The sequence below is a fragment of the Amblyomma americanum genome, chromosome 11 (genome assembly GCF_052857255.1).
Source record: "Amblyomma americanum isolate KBUSLIRL-KWMA chromosome 11, ASM5285725v1, whole genome shotgun sequence".
Lineage (NCBI taxonomy): Eukaryota > Metazoa > Arthropoda > Arachnida > Ixodida > Ixodidae > Amblyomma > Amblyomma americanum.
Genome location: NC_135507.1, coordinates 70,358,888 through 70,380,120, shown reverse-complemented (window position 1 = coordinate 70,380,120; position 21,233 = coordinate 70,358,888). Strand labels below are relative to the sequence as shown.

General features: G+C 47.1%; 1 protein-coding gene across 1 annotated transcript in view; it reads right to left on the bottom strand.

The window, feature by feature from the left end:
• LOC144110202 (uncharacterized) overlaps window positions 1-20,427 on the bottom strand; it is a 40,020-nt gene extending 19,593 nt beyond the window's left edge. The window contains exon 1 of the mRNA XM_077643041.1: window positions 20,337-20,427. The gene's annotated coding sequence lies outside the window, so the exon portion shown is untranslated. The remainder of the gene's footprint in view (window positions 1-20,336) is intronic.
• Between the last annotated feature and the right edge of the window lie 806 nt (window positions 20,428-21,233).

Genomic DNA, 21,233 nt, shown 5'->3' with positions numbered 1-21,233 from the left:
GTGAGTTCCTGACGAGGCGATGTGATTTTCACATTGTTTCCGGGCTTGAACCGAGCTTGTGGAGTTCAGGAGCCGGGCAAAGTAGATATGGTTCTTTGCGTGGGTCCGGCACAATAAAAAAATTATGATCAGAGCAGAGCTCTAGAATGCACACACCCAAGCACAGAAAAAACGTAAGCGTCCACTGCAGTACTGGAGATCCCACCTTACGCGTTATTGCCTAGAAGCGACAGTCGTTGTTTCAGCAGCAAGCATTGGAACGGTGAACTCGAGCCGTGTAGGAGACATTACAAGAGAGGTCTACCTTTCCAGCTGTGGCAATGCGAAATTTGATCGAAAATCTGACACAACTCGTAACGGCTCAATTCCCCCCCCCCCCCCCCCCCCCGAAGAGCCTCTGCCCATGCCAATGGTCAACTAGTAAAACAAGCAGCAACGAAAGATTTCCGTTACCATGCCAGCGCATCCTCTGCTTCGGTTGTAAAAATACACCGGCATGATGCCATATGCTGCCTTGAGCGCCCTGGGAAGAGAATATTTTCTTCCCTCAACTGTCAATAACATCTAAGCGCATGCAATAAACTTAAGTGTCGCGTGTACCCGCCACTCACAACCCCTGACACCCCTTCAACTCATCACTAATGTCCGCTCGACACTTGGCTCTACTCACTCACATCCACTCACTAATACTCACATCCACTCACAGTCGCATCCACTAACACTCACATTCACTCAGACTCAGATCCAAACGCACTTGCATCCACTAGCACTCACATCTATTCACACTCACAACCAGTAACACCAGCGACCACTCACACTCCCATCCACTCACTCACCTCAACACTCATGACCACTCACACTCACGTCAACTTCAACAAATGGTACTGCGCACACACAAGGATAAGATGGCTAACACAAAACACCACAAGCTCAGTACCGGTACAGGTGAGCCTGTACAGGTGAACCTTAATTATCGGCCCAATTGGTTGACGAAGGCTGGTTCCCGTAATAAGGTGACTACTGTTGTGGCAGTGAAGCTTCTATGAAAGCTGAAAGCTAGACCGTGGTCAGATTGTGGCCTGTCTAAGGAAATAACGCAGCAGTGCTACCCTACCTTCAGAGGAAGTCCACAAATTTTGGTTTGGTTTCATGTTTAACGTCCCAGAGCGACTCGAGCTATGAGGGACGCCTTTACGGACCTTTGTCCGTAAGGTTTTGAGACTCGGATCCTCTCCCGCGGGGCCTTGAGCACCTTACCACTTGGGTGGCTTGGTAGTCCATACTGAGCTTCGACGAGCCAGCCAAGCAAGCCATCGCCACAGGCCGGGCTGCCAGCGTCATGAGCCTCCGGGACATGAACGTTTGAGTGCAGTGGGGCTGTGTGCGGGCCCAAAGACCTGCGTTTCCTAAACTCCCCTGTGTCAATTAAAGTTTTCACCACGACCAGAACTGATTCCTCAAAACAAATGTTGATGCGTATGTGTAGCGCCAATTTTTGGGGCTAACCTGAGCTATTTATGTTAATTTCTGTGGCTGCCGCTAGATGGCACAACATGTAGAAAAATACGTTATCACTAGTCATCTGCGCATTCTACTGTGAGTGAATGTGGAGAGATGGACGTCCACCTCGAACAGCGTGTAAACAAAAAATTCTGCGTGAAGCTTGGCAAGACTGCCACACAGACATATGAGCTCCTGTGTGACGCTTGCAGCAAAGAGACATTATCGCGGGCGCGAGGTTTTGAGTGGCACGAGAGGTTGGTTTCGAGGAGAACGTCGATGTAAGACGACACAAGGCAGGGGCGCCCTTCAACTTCACGGAATGAAAAGAACGTAGCTCAGATCAGGGAAATCGTACAGCAAGACTGCACCATTACAGTCCGCATGCTATCAGATGCTCTCGACATTAGTAAGACAACTTGCCACCAAATTCTGCGTGGCCTTGTGGTAGAGCATCCGCCTCGCATTTAGGAGATGCTGGGTTCGATCCTCAGCGCCGCCGGGGACGCACCGGTTTTCCAATGGGAACAAGGCTTCCCCCAGCCTAGTGCTCAGCTATTATGTGGTTAGATGCTTGGGAAAAGGGTCTTGACCACAGTTGCCTTGACGTATCAGAGATAAGTTTCGCCGTCAAGCTACCCTAAATCCGCCTCGTGCGGTAGAAGCCCATTTGCGGCCTTTTTGCGTGAGAACTTGGGGAAACGAAAGCTGTTGTGCCAGGCTTGTGCCGCAATACCTCACAGAGGGCCAGAAGGACACGCGGACATCATTGAGCGCTGATTTGCTCTCCGAGACAGAGAAGGACGCTGCATTCGTCGACAGCATCATCGCTGGGGAGGAAACATGGTGTTTTTAATACAATCCTCGAACAAAGAGGCAGAGCGCCGAATGGCGGTGCACAAGGTCCCCGGCATCAAGAAAGGTGCCGCGATAGAAGACCAAAACAAAGACGGTGCTGATAGCTTTTTCGATGCCAAAGGTATCATACACCACGGGTTTGTCCCACAAAGGCATATGGTGAATGAGTTTTATATGCGCGTGCTCCAACACATGCGTGATGCACTGCGACGCCGTCACCCTGACTTATGGGCATCTGGACAATGGAGCCTTCTCCACGATAACGCAAGGTGGCACACTGCTCTTAGCGTGACAAAATTTCTCGGCAAGCAGAGCATTATTGTACTTCCGCATCCGCCATACTCGCCTGACCTCTCCCATAAGATTTTTACCTGTTTAGTCGTGTGAAGTGAGACCTAAAATGTGGCTGGATGGGGAGCGTGGAGGACATTCAAGACGCCACGGCAAAGGAGCTGACAGCCCTGCTAAAATTAGCGTTTTCCAACTGTTTCCGAGACCTGAAGAACTGTTGGAAGCTGTGTATAGACTGTAAGGTAGACTATTTCCAAGGGGTGCTCCACAAATGATTTCAATTTTAAAAGCAATTTTTAATGCACTCAGCGTCGAAACTTTACGAACAAAGGTTGTAATTTCGACCACCTGTGATTGTTTAACGTGCTCTGACATCGCACAGTACACGAGTCTCTAGAATTTTGCCTCCACCGAAATTCGACCGCCGCGGGTGGGAATGAACCCGCGTCTCTCGGATTAGCAGCCGGCCGTCATAACCACTGAGCCTCCACAGCGGCTATATTTCAAAAAATTTCAAAAACGTGGCGACGCGTTACGGTCTGTCGGTGGCGTTTTTTGCCCCCTGGAAGTTTATTTATTTATTATTTATTTATTTATTTATTTATTTATAAATACTGCAATCCCAACTGAGATTTTAGCATGTTGAGTGCATTTTGACACATATTTCATACGAAACAAGGGGTAAATGCCCCGAGCATACAAACTCTAACCCAAAGCATCAAATTAAACAATAAATTAAGAAGTGTGCCGGATCGGACTAGTTGGTGCACGTTTGTCATTTTTCACAAGCACTAAAAGAACACGGACAAAGAAGGAAGAAGCAAGACGAGCGCCTGTCTTTTTCTTCTTTGTCAGTGTTCTTTTAGTGCTTGCGAAAAATGAACAAATTCATGGCAAATAAAACATGGTATCGTTAAACAGGGGGTCTCAGATCGAGGCGGGATTGCCTGAATGAAGGTGCGATTGAAGTTTGCCTGATTGCGCCATCGCATCATGTCCGAAGGGAAGAGTGCACCAGACTGCTAGAAGCGACATGCCACCCTCACGTCAGGTAGCGGACCAGCGTTGTTTATGAGGTTCCCCTAACTCGTGGAAGGGTATGCATCGGTCAGATGGGCTGATGTGTAAATGATAGTTGAAGGGAGCGCCACATTTCGATGAGGTCTAAAGCAGGGTCGAATTTACCCCTGCACTGCGACGCATACCTCGAGGCTACAAGCGAGAAGCCGTGCTTGCCTTTGCTGGAAAAAAAATTCAGAACTAATAAAAATTTCGCACGTGAACTTGTCAAGGCGTCTTCCATTAAATGAAATGGTTGGGATGACTGCATCAGCGACCCATCGATTAACTTCTAACGTTTTCGATGGTCGAAAACTTGTTTTTTTTCTGCAGAATTAGTCACGAGCCTTCACTTGTTCTGTTAACCTTTTCGTCCTTGTTTGTATGTGCGCATTACCCTTCTTTCAAATGTCTGACCGACTCGCCCAAGAACGAGCTCTCATAAGTCACGTCCACTGATTCCCACTCACACTTATCTCCATTCTCACTCCCATCCATTCACTCACACCTACACTCATGACCACCCGCTCTCACATCCACTCACTCCCACTCACAACTTACTCGCACGCACACTCAGGACGTGAGTGCAAGAGAGGAGATATGAGAGCACTCATAAGTGAGGGTGCCGACCTAATACCCTGAGCGACGCCATAAACTGACAGCGCCGTCGTCTGCTGCAACCCTGTCACGCGACATGGTCGGTGCGGAGGACAGCGCGCCTACCTGTGTACGGTGGTGGCACAATGTGAAGTCACCGATACTGGGCATTCGCTAGACTGAAGAGGGGAGGACACAGGTCTCTGTTGCCTTTGTCGCCTTCCCACTTCCATCTTCCACTGACCGCATCCAAAGCTTGAATAGCGCACAACACCCTCTCCTATGCACAGTTAGCCATGTTCAGTGGTTCAGTCGCGAGCAAGCACGTGAATCTCGGTTTATGTCGTCACGAACTGCGAGCGCGCCAGTGTTGAAGGACTGTCACGCGGTTCAGAAGAAATTTAAAAAATTCAATTACAAATCATTTGCGGCGGCAAATTAGCTCATATTTTGGCCAGTTGTGCCGAGATGTATAATGAACAACATGCAATGAACAGCTTGAGTCTGGAAAGTGGTGTCATGCCCCCTTTAATGTAAGAGGCAGTAGGTGCGCCGTCGTGATACGCCATGTGGTTGCCGTTTTGTGTCATTGTTGGAGGAGATGGAGAAGCTGCAGTGGCGTTTGAGGCCTTCCCTTCATAGATGACTGCCTTCTTTGAGGAGGGAGCTTCGGCAGCGTGAACGACGTCGCCTTACCCTTACAGCGGCTTCTTTGCAAGGAATGGCCTTGCTCCATTTGTTTAAGCACCACCCCTTCAGTGTTTAGATGGCGGCCGTCTTGATGAGATTCACTGACCAAGGTCAAACACAAATAATGACGTTTTGAAAGCGGTACGGCTCCCTTGTTCGCAATGAGCAACTAGATGGACGTCCCGGGCTTTTTGTAGCGGTTAGTATTGTTCTTAGACATTTCGCGTAGATAGGGTGCAATGTGCCATCATTTTTTATTTATTGTGTTGGGTGTAGGCTTGATGATTAGTGACTCGAGATTTCAGCCGGCTGATACATTCTTTTTTGTTGTCACTATATCTGCTGCATCCCAGGTAATTTCATGGCCAGTCTCTTGAGCATGCTGCGCGATTGCGTTCGTTGTCAGTTTTCCTTTACGTACATTGCACTGGTGTTCTTTCAGGCGTATTCTTTCGTTAAAATTTAAGCAGCGCTAACTTTTAGGACGAATACACAGAAGACATGACAGGACGGGCGCTGACTCCAACTATGTTTATTGAACACGTTTTTTCGTAGAACATATAAGACAAAACGAACCGTGAGCGCATGCGCATCTGCGACAGACCACAAAAAGAAAAGGCCAAGATGACAACGATGACAGCTAAGGTAGATTAATGAGGGCGGCACGCATTTCTTCCCATATTTTTAAGCAATCTGAATTCGCTGGCATGCAGGGAGACAGAAGTGGTGCTGACACACGTGCTTAAATTTTAACGAAAGAATATGCATAACCAACTAGCCCCGCAACGTGTTTTACTAAGTTCTTTCAGGCGTCTCGTGAAATCTTTTGTTTCGCCTATGTAAACTGATGAGCAGTCGGCGCAGGCAATTTTGTAAACCACGCTTGAAACTTGGCACGAGGGAGCTGGTCTTTCACGTTTTCAAGCTCATTTCTGATCTTGCCTGTTGGGACATGTGCAACATGGACGCCGTGCTTGCGGGGCATCCGCGCCAGCGCCTCGTTGATCTCTGATACGTACGGGATAGGGGCTCGTTTCGGTTTCGGTGCGTTAGCACTTTCGTCTTCTCTGGCAGTAGGCTTTTTCGATGGAGACACTCTTAGCGTGTTCCGAATTAAAGAAAGCGGCACATTGCACCCTATCTTCGCGCAATGTCTAAGAACGATACCAACCGCTACAAAAAGCCTGGGACGTCTAGCTGGCTTCTCATTGTGAACAAGGGATCCGTAGCGCTCTCGAAACGTCATTATTTGTGTTTGACCTTGGTCAGTGACCAGTGAACCTCATCATTTCGTGGTGTCCCTAAAAGATTTTTGATGCAGCAACTGTGGCATTCGGCAAATACCTAAGGCGATTTCGCTAATTGTGCCACAACAGGCTATGCCCGCACGTTAGGCAGCGTCTTATATTCTCTTGAAGGCTCCTGAGTATGCTTTCAAAACAAAGCGAGCCTTCTCATCCTTGAGTTCACATCATGATATTAGAGATTGGCTGCCTTTTGTCCTTCGTTGTGATTTCAAGAGTTCTGTATGAACTCAGGCGGCGACAGGCCGCGACGATAGAAAGTGTCTAATGGGCTCCTATGCACTGCATACATTTGACTTTCAGTCTATAAGTGAAAATAGCCATCGCGGGCGGTGGAGGCATTAGTAAAAATTGGTAATTTTTTTAAAACTTACCCTACCTACTTCAAGGAACGCTGTTTCGAGCTATCCGCTTCAGGAGATTAAGATAAACGGATGGAAAAGACTACCTGCACAGAAAACGTGAGCCTTCTGAGCAAACAGCCACTAAACCGTAAGGCACACCAGAGGGACGAAGGAAGGAAGGAAGGAAGGAAGGCCTCAGACGTTGCTGGCACATACCCACTACGGGGGAGTGGCCAAGACACAGGCGGTTAATTGCAGGATACAGGAAATTTTTGACGGGAAAAGCAGTGGAAATAGTATGTAGTCTGATAGATTGGAAGAGGGAAGGAAAGGGGTCCAGTTAACTTGGAGATCGAAGACGGGACAATTGCTTAATGTGCATAATAGTACACAATGCATGTAATGTTGCAATGTCTTACTGACAGAGATCAGGAAAAAGAAATTAGAATGGGAGTCGCTGCGTTTCTTGAAGAAAATTTTGCACAGCAGAGCGCACACTCATGTCGCTTCGTCCAAGCAAAGAAGCGCCAATGGAAAGAACAACCGCGGAAGACACAGGCAAGCCCAGTTGATGAAATGGAATTTGCAAAAGACGCTTCCTCAAATGAGAAAAGCTGGCGGCAGAACAGCAGGAAGTGATCTATTGTCTCAGGTTCGGCACAAAAAGGGCACAGTGGGGAAGCTGCCAGGCCAGATCTGTGAAGGTAGAAATTTAGAAGGGGAACCCGGCAACGCAAGCGCGTGAAAGAGACCTCTAGTCTGCGTGAACGCCAGTCTTTGCTACTCCAAGGATGCAGAAGATGCTGATATTCGGGAGACGATGTAAGAGCCGAGGCAGCAAATTCCTGAAATATTGTGTAGCTGCGAAACCTCACCGCAGCTGTATATGCACACGATGGTAGGACAGCAACAATTGGGCCGCTGAGAGAGGCTCTTGCTAAGGAATCTGCAACCTCATTTAAGTGAAAGCCCATGTGACCTGGTACCCAAAGCAACCTTACCGAATTTAGATGCAGCGGAATCAGGAACTTAAAGAGGCGTAATGGCCGAGAGTCAGTGGGCGAGGATAAGGAAGAGCAAATGGACAGAGAGTCTGTCATAACCACGACCTGGGAAACGGTAGATTCTAATTTTCGTAAGGCTAAGATTACTGCTAATAATTCAGCCAGAAAAATTGGAGTGAAGTCAGGAAGACGGAGAGAAAAAGACCAATCCAGTGAAGGTGAAAAAATTCCCACACCTGCCTTTTCGCGATCCTGCGACGCATCGGTAGCAATAAGAACATGAGAGGGAAAGGACCTTAGGTGGTCCTGCAATAGACCCCTGAAGAAGCGGGAAGGGCTGCATCTTTGCATTCGATGGGAAAATGTCATCGAATTCAATCTGGACAGATGAGGAGTTGTTATATATTTGGCGGACATCAGTGAAATGGATATTTATGCGATCAAGGAGGGACTGCACGTAACATATCTGCGGGGTATGAAATCGAGACCAGGCAGCACTAAAAAAGGCGGAAGGTTGACTAAGAAATATTATACTGGAAGCGTGAAGAGGGGAGTCGCACAATTTTAAAAATGTTTGAACTGTTAAAAGGCGAAACCTAGCTGATAACGAAGGCATTCGAGCCTCAAGGTGCAGAACAGCATTGGCGACATATTTTGGAAGCCCCAGACAAAGGCGCAACGCCTCACGCTCCAAAAGCACAAGAGGGCGAAGTTTATAGGCAGGAGCTCCTGAGAATAAAACACACCCGAACTCCAAAATTGGGCGGACGTACATTTTATAAATCATCAGAAGCGTATGCCTTCTCATGCCTGACCTAGCACTACAAAGCCTGCGCAGGATGCCAATGGCCCGAACTCCTTTTGCAGAAACTTGCTCAATGTGTGGCCGCCAGGAGAGAGTAGAGTCGTATATTACACCGAGATACTTCACCGTCTGAACTTGAGGTATTATGTTATTTCTATGGACCAGGCAGATGTTTACAGGAACAGAAACTGGAAATACTAACAATGCGCATTTCTTCACATAAAGGGACAGATGAATTCTTCCTAGCCAGTTGTCAAGAACATTGAGGTAATTTTGCAGGGTTCGATAAAGAGTGTGAATGTCACCTGCTGATGCAAAAAATGCAATATCGTCGGCGTACACATAAGTTTTCACATTTTGAATGCATGGAATTGAGCTTAGAAAAATGTTAAAAAGAACAGGGGAGAGAACTGATCCTTGCGGAACACCTCTTGTCTGTGGAAATCTCCTTGAGGAAATACCATTTTGGCAGCAGTAAAATTCTCTATTTTCTAAAAAGACAGAAATCCAGGCTACAAAATAGCTTGGGAAGTTGAGTTCCTGTAATCTTAGTAATAGAGACGAGTGCTCCACGCTGTCGTATGCTTTACTGATATCCAAGGTGACAAGCGCAGCAAACTGTTTTCTATTGCGAGCTAATTTAATACGACTCTCAAGATCAGTATGAGCACACCAAATTGAACAACCCGGCCTGAAACCAATTTGACATGGATTCAATACAGCATTTTCTGAAATGAATGACATGACACGGCCGAGAAGGACCCTTTCCACCAATTTCACTAGGTTCGATGTTAACGAAATAGGGCGTATATTGTCTAAAGTTAAGCCCTCCCCTTGCTTTTTAAGCAATGGAACTATTTCAGCAAGAGGCCACTCATGCGGTATCCAAGGACCTTTAATAGAATGGTTAATTAGAGCCAACAGGTCTGCAGGAGATTCATTGAACAAAATTTTGATCATAGATGAAGTGACCTTATCGGGGCCAGGAGCCGCTGGGGATAAGCGCAGAACAATTTGCGACAGCTCAGGCATAGAGACCTCAGTGAAATCACTTGAGGTGCATGTGAATATAGTAGGAGAAGGTAAAGCAGATGTAAAGCGAAGCTCTTGGCCACACGCAATATCTTCTAAGGCCTTTGCGATGTCAGCAGGGGACTGAACGAGGGATTCAATGTTGGCAGTCGGAGGAATCACCTTGTTGCGCCTCATGAAACTAAACAAGGCTCGTTTACTTCCCGATTGGGAAAGGAAATCATAATGATTTGTATTATACTCCTCCTTTGCACGGGCGACAGTGCGCTTAAATGTTGCTGCAACATACTTATAATCCAGCCAATTTCTTGGGCATTGATTGATGAGAAGTTTCTTCCAAGCTGCTTTCCGTCGTCTATATGCACGCGTGCACTCAGAATTCCACCAACTGTTCGCGATTGCACCCTTTGTTCTCTTAACCAAAAATTCAGACTTTTGCCTTGCATGGTTTAGTACTGAACATAGATGTGCAGCCTTGCTTTCGGCACTTATCTGAGCGCGAGTGTCTGAAGTGATTTGGAGGGCTGATTTTAGAGTGTCTTTAAAGCAATTGTAATTTATTAACGTGCGCTGATGTCGCTCAGGAAGAGTTAATTTACACGCAAACTTGAAACTAATCGGTAGATGATCACTGTTTGTTGCACAGTCAACAGGCGCCCAAGACATAACGGAGACTCCTGGGGAGGAAAAAGTTAAATCCAGGGCAGAGCGGCATTGACTGCGAACAAACGTAGGCAATCCGGAATTGTTGCAGATCAAGTTGTTGCCAGAAGCCCAATCAAATAGCCTAGAATTAAAGCTGTCTGTTTTAAACCCCCAAGTCACATGGTGCGAATTGAAGTTGCCAAGTAATAGAACCTGAGATCGGCTACTAGACATGAGTGAGTCAAGGGGCCGAGTGTCACGCACACCAGACGGGAAATATGCATTAGCTACCGTAAAGGGCTGTTGACCTGGGACACTGAGGTCAACCGCAAGGATTTCACATTCATTGTCCGCATATTGAAAAGAAATGCATGCCCTGTGGCAAAACTTTTTAGATATGAGCAATAACAACCCTCCCCCTCGTGATGACCGGTCAAGCCGGAACGGATGGTAATCCTTGAGATGATAATTGAAATTTGGAGTTAGCCATGTTTCCTGTAAAGCAACTAAATCTGGTAGAAGTTGATTGCATAGGCAGTTTAAATCTATTGAAGCTGAGAATATTGATCGACAATTCCACTGGAGGACACTTAAGAACCCTATCTTGGCGGAAGTGCCGCAGCCGCGACTGCCTTTTCTAGAATACTGGTCTTAGCGTTTTGACTTGCGTTACTTTTCTTTGTCTTTGACTGGGGGCAGGATGGACCTGCAATATTCAGAGGAGACCCACTTCGTTTCTGGGCGCGGAGATCACACTCCATATCAATACAATCCATAGAGGATGCGTCCATAACGCTATTCGAAGGAGAGGGCTGAGAGGTCTTTTGTTGCTCACATTGTTTTTGGCCCTGTGGAGCGGAATCGATTACTACAGAAGGAGGGGTAGCTTCCGAAGCCAAAGAAGACAAGAGCGGAGTGGTGGACGCCTGCAGAAGATTGGTCATCTGAGCAGCTATGACCTGCGAAATGCACGTGGACACGGTTTCCATAATGCGATCCATTGCATTTGCCACAGCTTTCTCAACTGCCGCTGTAATAGCCTGGGACAAACTAGAATCCATTATGGGTGGGCATTTGGCGGCCACACTAGAGTAGGCTGAGGCTCTCTCCTTGACTGCGGCAAAAGCCTCTCTCCGCGTGCATCTGCGCTTGTCTATAAGCTCGAGCACCTGAACTTCTTGTGCTCGTGCAGGACAGTCAGGCGAATCAGCAGGATGAGCACCGCTACACAAACAACACTTCTCTTGCTGTTCAGGACATTCCTCTCTGCAATGACGTTCCCCACAGGCACAGCAGCGTAAGGCCGATTTGCAGGCTTTGCCGCTGTGGCCAAATCGCCAGCAGTTTTGACATTGAAGGGGCCGAGAGTTAAAGGCATCTACTCGAAAAACCAATGCCCACACCTTAATCTCTGAAGGGCAAAATAATCCTGCAAATGTGGCAATGACGGACTCCGTAGGAATTTTTACTCCGTCAACCAGCCTGCTGCATCGATGGACAGCAATCACTCCCGCAGGCGAGAGGTTATCAAGCGTTTCCGCTGGGCTCAATCGAGAGTCGACCCCTCGGACCAAGCCCTTGGAACATGCGAGATGAGGCGGAATGAATGCGCTCACCGGGTGGCTGGCGAAGGTCGTGCACTTTAGAAGATCTTCAATACAGTCTTTATCCGACGACCGGCACAAAACACCACCCCTGCCGAACTGCCGGACATCGGTAATGTGCATAAAGTGCTTCGATGTGGACAGAAGGGCCGCCTGCACTGCCTCCGGGTTGTTCAGTCGGATAGCGCCTCCATCGGAAGGCACTAATGCGACTGGAATGCTTGAAACACCGCTGCGGAAAAAGAGATCAAGTGGGAGCTGGTCTTTAGGAAGAGATGCCGACCAAGGGGAAAACCCCTGGCCAGGAGAAGAAGTCGACATTAAGCTCTCGTCCCGCACCCAATCACCCCAGAACACGAGCAAACAGGCACAGACAAAAAGAAGGAGAAATTTAGCTAGCTAACGCAACACCGCCAGGTACTTAGCCACTGCCCCGCAGCCTGGGTAGCTGAGCTGAGGGACGAAAGCTTCTAGGTGCGCGCCTTTTTACCGCATCTTCTTTGTAACGTGGCTGCAGGTTTGTTCAGATTTATCGCTCATATGTCGTGCTTTAGAAGAAAGTAAAAGCGACCATTGATACTATGCGCTCTGTCTTCCGCTATACCGTTTAGTTTTTAAATGTGATGCAAAAAGAAGGAAATAAAATTTTGCTTTTTTCCAGGTGTACTTTATTATCGCGCTTTAAGAAATTTATTCCCACTAAAAATGTCCCCAAAAATCAGGAAATGCAACGTTGCCTTCGTTCTCATTTTGCTTGCACCTGATCATAATAATGAGGCGGAATGCACATCGTTTCACGTGAAATCTATTGACTGCTTGTTTTCTTCTGCCCTCTAAGTATTAACCACTGAAACGTATTCTCTCCTAATGTACCCGCTTTTTATTAGCTCCGTGTGAGTCATTGTTTACATGCGCAGAGCAATCATAGCTCATGCCTCTGACTTCCCGACTGATGTGTTAGAACGCTTGTATTTAACGGGGACGTTTCTTCGTCGAGTGACCAAAAGTTATAATGCCAAATTCACTTCTTGCAGACGATCCAGCGATGGTCCTGGGGCGGCTGTGGCCGCGCAAGGAAGGAAGATGACGACTTGTCGGTGGGCCTACAGTAGCAACAAGGAAGGTGACGTGGCCCAGCAACCCAGGCTGCGGGGTAGCAGCTAAGTACCTGGCGGTGTTGCGCTAGCTTGCTAAATTTCTCCTTCTTTTGGTCTGTGCCTGCTTTCTCCTGTTCTGAGGTGATTGGATGCGGGACGAGATCTTGATGCCTACTTATTCTCCAGGCCGGGGATTTTTCCCTTGGTCGGCATCCCTTCCTCAAGACCAGCTCCCAAGTGATCTCTTTGTCCGCAGTGGAGCTTTGAGCATTCCGGTCGCCTTAGTGCTTTCCGATGGAGGCGCTATGCGACTGAACAACCCGGAGGCAGTACAGGCGGCTCTTCAGTCCACATCGAAGCACTTCATGGGCATTACCGATGTCGGGCAGTTCGGCAGGTGTGGTATTTTGTGCAGGTCATCGGATAAAGACTGTATTGAAGACCTGCTAAAGTGTACGACTTTCGCCAACCACCCGGTGAGCGCATTCATTCCGCCTCATCTAGCATGTTCCAAGGGCTTCGTCCGAGGGGTAGACTGTCGATTTAGCCCTGTGGAAACGCTTGAGAGCCTCTCGCGTTCGGGAGTGATTGCTGTCCATTGATGCAGCAGGATGGTTGACGGAGTAAAAATTTCTACGGAGCCCGTCATTGCCACATTTGCAGGAATATTTTGCCCGTGAGAGGTTAAGGTGTGACCATTGGTTTTTCGAGTAGATGCCTTTAACTCTCGACTCCTTCTGTGTCAAAACTGCTGGCGATTTGGCCAAAGCGGCAAAGCCTGCAAATTGGCCTTACGCTGCTGTGCCTGTGGGAAACGTCAATGCAGAGAAGAATGTCCTGAACAGCAAGAGAAATGTTGTTTATGTAGTGGTGCTCACCCTGCTGATTCGCCTGACTGTCCTGCACGAGCACAAGAAGTTCACGTGCTTTAGCCTATAGACAAGCGCAGATGCACGCGGAGAGAGGTTTTTGCCGCAGTCAAGGAGAGAGCCTCAGGCTACTCTAGTGTGGCCGCCAAATGCCCACCCATAATGGACTCTAGTTGGTCCCAAGCTATTAGAGCGGCAGTTGAGAAAACTGTGGTAAATGCAATGGATCGCATTATGAAAACCGTGTCCATGTGCATTTCGCAGGTCATAGCTGCTCAGATTACCAATCTTCTGCAGGTGTTCACCGCACCACTCTTGCCTCCTTTGGCTTCGGAAGCTACTCCTACTTCTGTAGTAATCGATTCCCCTCCACAGGGCCAAGAACAATGTGAGCAACAAAAGACCTCTCAGGCCTCTACTTCAAACAGCGTTATGGACGCATTCTGTATGGACTTTATGGATATGGAGTCTGACCTCCGCGCCCAGAAACGAAGTGGGTCTCCTGTGAATATTGCAGGTACATCTTGCCCCCAGTGAAAGACAAAGAAAAGTAGCGCAAGTCAAAATGCTAAGACCAGGATTCTAGAAAATGCAGCCGTGGCTGTGGCACTTCCACCAAGATAGGGTTCTTAAGTGTACTCCAGTGGAATTGTCGATCTATATTCTCAGCTTCAACAGAATAAAATTGCCTATGCAATCAGCTTCTACCAGATTTAGTTGCTTTACAGGAAACATGGTTAACTACAAATTTCAATTATCATCTCAAGCATTACCGTCCGTTCCGGCTTGACAGGTCATCACGAGGAGGAGGGTTGTTGGTGCTCATCTCTACAAAGTTTTGCCACAGGGCATGTATTTCTTTCCAATATGCGGACAATAGGTGTGAAATCCTTGCGGTTGACCTCAGTGTCCCAGGTCAGCAGCCCTTTACGGTTGTAGCTAATGCATATTTCCCGTCTGGTGTGCGTCACACTCGGCCCCTTGACTCACACATGTCTAGTAGCCAATCTCAGGTTCTATTACTTGGAGACTTAAATTCGCACCATGTGACGTGGAGGTTTAAAACAGACAGCTTTGGCTCTTTGCTATTTGATTGGGCTTCTGACAACAACTTAATCTACAACAATTCCGGATTACCGACGTTTTTTCGGAGTCAATGCCGCTCTGCCTTGGATTAGACTTTTTCCTCCCCAGGAGTCTCTGTTATGTCTTGGGCGCCTGTTGACTGTGATCATCTATCGATTAGTTTCAAGTTCTCGTGTAAATTAACTCTTACTGAGTGACATCAGCGCACGTTAATAAATTACAGTTGCTTTAAAGACGCGCTAAAATCAGCCCTCAGACCATTGCGCTCAGACAAGTGCCGAGAGCAAGGCTGCACATCTATTTTCACTACTGGACCATGCAAGGCAAATGTCTGAATTTTTGGTTAAGGGAACCAAGGGTGCAATCGCGAACAATCGGTGGAATGCTGAGTGAACGCGTGCATACAGACGACGGAAAGCAGCTTGGAAGAAACTTCTCATCAATCAATGCCCAAAAAGTGGTTGGATTAAAATTATGTTGCAGCAACATTTAAGCGCACACGCCCGTGCAAAGGAGGAGTATAACACAAATCATTATGATTTCCTTTCACAATCAGGAAATAAACGAGCTTTGTTTAATTTCATGAGGCGCAACAAGGTGATTCCACCGGCTGCCAACATTGAATCCCTTGTTCAATCCCCTGCTGTCATCGCAATGGCCTTAGGGGATATTGCGTGTGGCCTAGGGTTTCGCTTTACATCTGCTCTACCTTCTCCTGATATATTCACATGCACTTCAAGTGATTTCACTGTGGTCTTTATGCCTGAGCTGTCGCAAATTGTTCTGCGCTTATCACCAGCGGCTCTTGGCCCCGATAAGGTCACTTCATCTATGATCAAAAATATTTTTCAATGAATCGCCTGCAGACCTGTTGGCTCTAGTTATCCATACTATTAAAGGTCCATGGGTACCTCATGAGTGGCGTCTTGCGGAAATAGTTTCATTGCTTAAAAAGCAAAGGGAAGACTTAACTTTGGACAACATACGCCCTATTTCATTAACATCGAACCTAGTGAAATTGGTGCAAAGGGTCCTTCTCAGCCATGTCATGTCATCCATTTAGAAAAATGCTCTCTTGAATACACGTCAAATTGGTTTCAGGCCGAGTTGTTCACTTTGGTGTGCTCATATTGACCTCGGAAGTCATAATTAATTAGCTCGTAATAGAAAACAGTTTGCTGCGCTTGTCACTTTGCATGTCAGTAAAGCATTCGACAGCGTTGAGCGCTCGACTCTGTTACTAAGATTACAAGAACTGAACTTCCCAAGCTATTTTGTAGCCTGTATGTCTGTTTTTTTTTGGAAAATAGAGAATTTGACTACTGTCAAAATGGTGTTTCCTCAAGGAGATTTCCAAAGACAACAGGTGTATCGCAAGGATCAGTTCTCTCACCTGTTTTTTTTAACATTTTTCTAAGCTCAATTCCATGCATTCAGAATGTGAAAACTTATGTGTACTCCCACGATAATGCATGTTTTGCATCAGCAGGTGACACTCACACTCTTTATCGAATCCTGCAAAATTACCTCAATGTTCTTGACAACTGGTTAGGAAGAATTCATCTGTCCCTCTTTGTGGTGATGCGCAGTGTTAGTAATTCCGGTTTCTGTTCCTGTAAATATCTGCCTGGTCTATAGAAATAACATAATACCTCAAGTTCAGAGGCTGAAGTATCTCGGAGTAATATATGACTCTACTCTATACTGGCGGCCACACATTGAGCAAGTTTCTGCAAAAGGAGTTCGGGCCATTGGCATCCTACGCAGGCTTTGTAGTGCTAGGCCAGGCATGAGAAGGCATACACTTCTGATGATTTTTAAAATGCACGTCCACCCAATTTTAGAGTCCGGGTGTGTTTTATTCTCAGGAGCTCCTGCCTATAAGATTTGGCCTTTTGTGCTGTTGGAGCGTGAGGCGTTGCGCCCTTGTCTGGGGCTTCCAAAATATGTCGCCAATGCTGTTCTGCACATTGAGGCGCGAATCCCATCGTTATCAGCTAGGTTTCGCCTTTTAACATTCCAAACATTTTTGAAATTGTGCGACTTACCTCTTCACGCTTCCAGTATAATATTTCTTAGTCAACCTTCCGCCTTTTTTAGTGTCGTCTGATCTCGTTTTCATACTCTGCTCATATGTTACGTGATGTCCTTCCTTGATCCCATAAATATTGATTTCACAGATGTCCGCCAAATGTATAACAACTCATCATCTGTCCAGATTGAATTCGATGACATTTTCCCATCGAATTCAAAGCTCCAGCCCCTCCCGCTTCTTCAGGGTCTGTTGCAGGACCACCTAAGGTGCTTTCCCTGTGATGTTCTTATTGCTACCGATGCCTCGCAGGATCGCGAAAAGACAGGTGTGGAATTTTTTCGCCTTCACTGAATTGGTCTTTTTCCCTCCGTCTTCCTGACTTCAAACCAATTTTTCTGGCTTAATTATTAGCAGTGATCGTAGCCTTACGAAAAATAAAAACTTCCGTTTCCCAGGTCGTGGTTATGACAGACTCTCTGTTCATTTACTCTTCATTATCCTCACCCACTGAGCCTCGGGCATTACGCCTCTTTAAGTTCCTGATTCCGCTCCATCCAAATTCGGTAAGGTTGCTTTGGGTACCAGGTCATATCGGCTTTCACTTATATGATGTTGCAGATTTCTTAGCAAGAGCCTCTCTCTGCGGCCCAATTGTTGCTGTCCTACCGACGTGTGCATTTACAGCTGCGGTGAGGTTTCGCAGCTACACAATCTCCCGGATATCCGCATCTTATTCATCCTTGGAGTAGCAAAGACTGGCGCTCGCGCAGACTGTAGGTCTCTTTCACGCGTTTACGTTGCCGGGTTCCCCTTCTAAATTTCTACCTTCACAGATCTGGCCTGGCCGCTTCCCCATTGTGCCCTTTTTTGTGCCGAACCAGAGACAATAGATCACTTCCTGCTGTTCTGCCGCCGCTTCTCTCATTTGATGAAGCGCCTTTTGCAAATTCCATTTCATCGACTGGGCTTGCCTGTGTCCTACGCGGTTGTTCTTTTCATTGGCGCTTCTTTGCTTGAACGATGCGACAGGAGTGTGCGCTCTGCTGTACAAAATTTTCTTCAAGAAACGCAGCGACTCCTGTTCTAATTCTTTTTTCTCGCTCTCAGTCAGTGTGACATTGAAACACTACAGACATTGTATACTATTATGCACATTAAGCCATTATCCCTTCCTCGATCTCCAAGTTAACAGGAACCCTGTCCTTCCGTCTTCCAATCTATCAGACTACATACTATTGCCACTCCTTTTCCCGTGAAAAATTTCCTGTATCGAGCAATTAACCACCTGTGTCTTGGCCACTTCTCCGTAGTTGGTATGTGCCAGCAACGACTGAGGCTTCCCTTCCTTACATCCTACAGTGTGCACGCATTGGTCTCTGCAGTCGCCTGTGAGTTGTAACTGTGTGCAGACTCGAAAGGACGGCAAGAACTTACACGCGAGAACATATAGTATTGGAATAGGCCGATGTGCGTGACTTGGGTGCCCTGAAGAGCGCACACTCGTAATCCAACAGGACGCTATGCCGTGCAAATATCTACAGAAATCGTGGAAACTCAAGTCTTGCAATCGTCCTTGTTGCCTGAGAATAGAGGCAGCATAGAAACACATAATGAGGGAGTCTTCTCTTTTGTGAGCAAAGAACTGGATGCACTTAGGACACCAAGATTTTGTGCCAAGAATGAACTAAAAATTGACTCTTGTTTCTTCTTTGAGGGCGACACTTGAGGAGAGATCGTCGGCAACAGAATAGAGGTAACACCACAACCTATGAAGCTGTAATTGTTTATTTTTAGGCAGAAAGGGTTTTGAGACATAGGATACGATGAGTGCCCAGATATATGATATATGCCTCAAAGGCGCGTGTTATTGAGTAGACGTCTAGCTCTCGGATATATTGGGAATGATTTACGCGGTACTAACTAGGCGAAAGGCCTGAACATTCTAAACAGCATAGCAATATTCTGCAAATAACGCCTGGAGCACAAAACGCCGTTTTTCGCCCGAATTCAAAGAACATTTTTGGCGACCAGGTAGCGCTTCTTGAATCATGCAGTTATAGCTAGGGAAGGAAACTTTGCCGTACTTCTAAATTTCACAGAAAGGCAGTTCGCCCCGTCAAGTCGGCACCATTCTATAATGTACCCAAATTAGCTGTAGACTATAGGTCCCCGCTTACAAGCTAGTTAAAACGTGTGGAAATGCAAAGTGACTTCACAGTATCTCGCCGTCGAAAGTAGACATAAGCATGAAATGCACTGCAGGAAAGACGTAGTATATTTTAGAACAGCTCACAGATATTGATAGCCGCACCTAGTCTTGGGGAGTGTTCTTCATGAGCCACTTTTCTTTCCTTGGCTTTTCTTATCGAGCGACTACGCGCTCACTTTTCTTTTCCGGTTTTTAGTATGGCGATCGGCGTTATCAGCGCTCGCCAAGTGCCGAAGAGGGGATGGTGCCATTACATGCTACACAGAACGCTAGAGATTTCGCCTCGGCCGGACGACCCCGCCTTGTCCGCTCTGTCCACCACCACGCCGAAGAACAATTAGTGCTGATTACTGGCCGTGCTGATGGAAGGTGAAACGGGACTTGTGTCCCGAGAGCGCGCATGAGTTCTCAGTCAGATGCCTTCTAGCCATTTATTTACTCAGGGGTCGTGCAATTTTTTCATTCTATTTTCCTTTCTGAAATATTATGGCTAGAATCACTCTTGTTGCAGCTCACGAACTCCTTCGACAATCTTTCCGCCTGGATGTGTGCAGTCTCTTCAGAGGGAGAGAAATGCGGGCAAAGGACTCGCAAGACCTGCGGCAACAGAAAACTTGAAGGCCAGTAGACATTCGGCGGAACCCAGTACCACTGAATGCCTCTGCGTGGCGGACATCTTCCAGGTGCATGACATGCGAGCAAACAACAGTGACGTCGCGCCCACTCATTTAGAGCCGGATTCAATGCGAATGTAGTCAGTACGCGTAAATGTCATATATGCGCATGTTTTGAGATAGCAACGCTCTACAGTAGGCTGTAAACACCGAACATATTATGACATTCGCAGAAAAGAAACCGCTACATATCGCAAGAATATCGTATATCACAAAAATAGACCTCACTAGATGCAGTGGTCGACCCTACATCGTTAATTAGCGAGGCCTAGAATGGATGTCTGGCAGAAGGCCCAGCCTTCAAAAATCTCTAACTTATCGCTATCTGTATGGTTACTGGCCGCATAACGGTGAGAATCTGGCGTATGAAAACAATAAAGTGATGTACCGCAACATTTAATTCGACAGGGTTAGTACCCCATGTCGAAGAAAAAAATAGCAACGCTTGATCAGCATGGTTGAGTGCAGAATATATTGCAGTAGCACTAGTTACGGTAGGGGATTAAGGTCCTTACGTGCTGGGAATGTCAAAGCATTCTTTGACCTAAAGGCCTTTGAGCCAAAGGCCTTAACAACAAAAAGCATATAACCTTTGGACCACTACTGTAAAGGGCTTACCATGAAGGCATTTACCTTGGAGGCTTTCGCCCAGGTGAAGACCTGACAGGTGTGCACTCCAGGCAGGTTGACCACATGCCGGCTGGCAGGTGGGCCGCCTGCCACAAAGCAGGCTCCTGGGACGTATAGTGACGAGTAACAAAAATACCACTAGTGACATGCCCCAGGAGCGGCGAGATAGCAACGCTCGGCGCTGAAGTTGCAAACACGTCGATAATAAAATGCCAGAGGCCTTCGAAAAGCACGACGCCGCGCCTGCGGCGCAGTGGGATATTCACCGCTCTTGTGACGTCATTGTGCTAATAGTTTCCATTCGCGACTGTAGGTACGTATGCCCTCAATCGGAAAGTGCGTCTAGTCGTGCTACTGCACTAATATTTGTCCAGCAACGGCGTTTGCGACCGTTTGAAAGAGGAGAGGCCTGTTCCTCCGGCAACCTAGGTGGGCTACCTAGGTCATGGGACCTTGTGGCGTCATCTCAACTTGCCCAACAGATTTTGAGCAAACTGGCCACCGTGGCAACTGGCAGTTAAATTTATTTCTTTGTAGCGATTGATTGTGCCATCAGGGCCATATGCACCACACAGGGGTCAGGACTACATGGGATAATGAGAAACAATGAATACAATGCAGCGAATTTTATTGAAACACAAATTAAACTTTCTCTTGAAGATATAAATTTACATAGGGCATCGCGAAACGTGGGTTTTCTTCAATGGCTGTGATCTTGGGGGGGGGGGGGGGGGGACAGTTTAACTCAGCGTAAGTCCAGGGAGGTGAGTTAAAACAGGCGTTGGACTGCAATTTGCAATCCCTACCTTGTGGCGATGATCATTGCGACGGGAAATATATTAGGTTTATGGAATTAAATCACTGTGTAGAGTTACGTGGTGATATGTGCCTTGTGGAGGA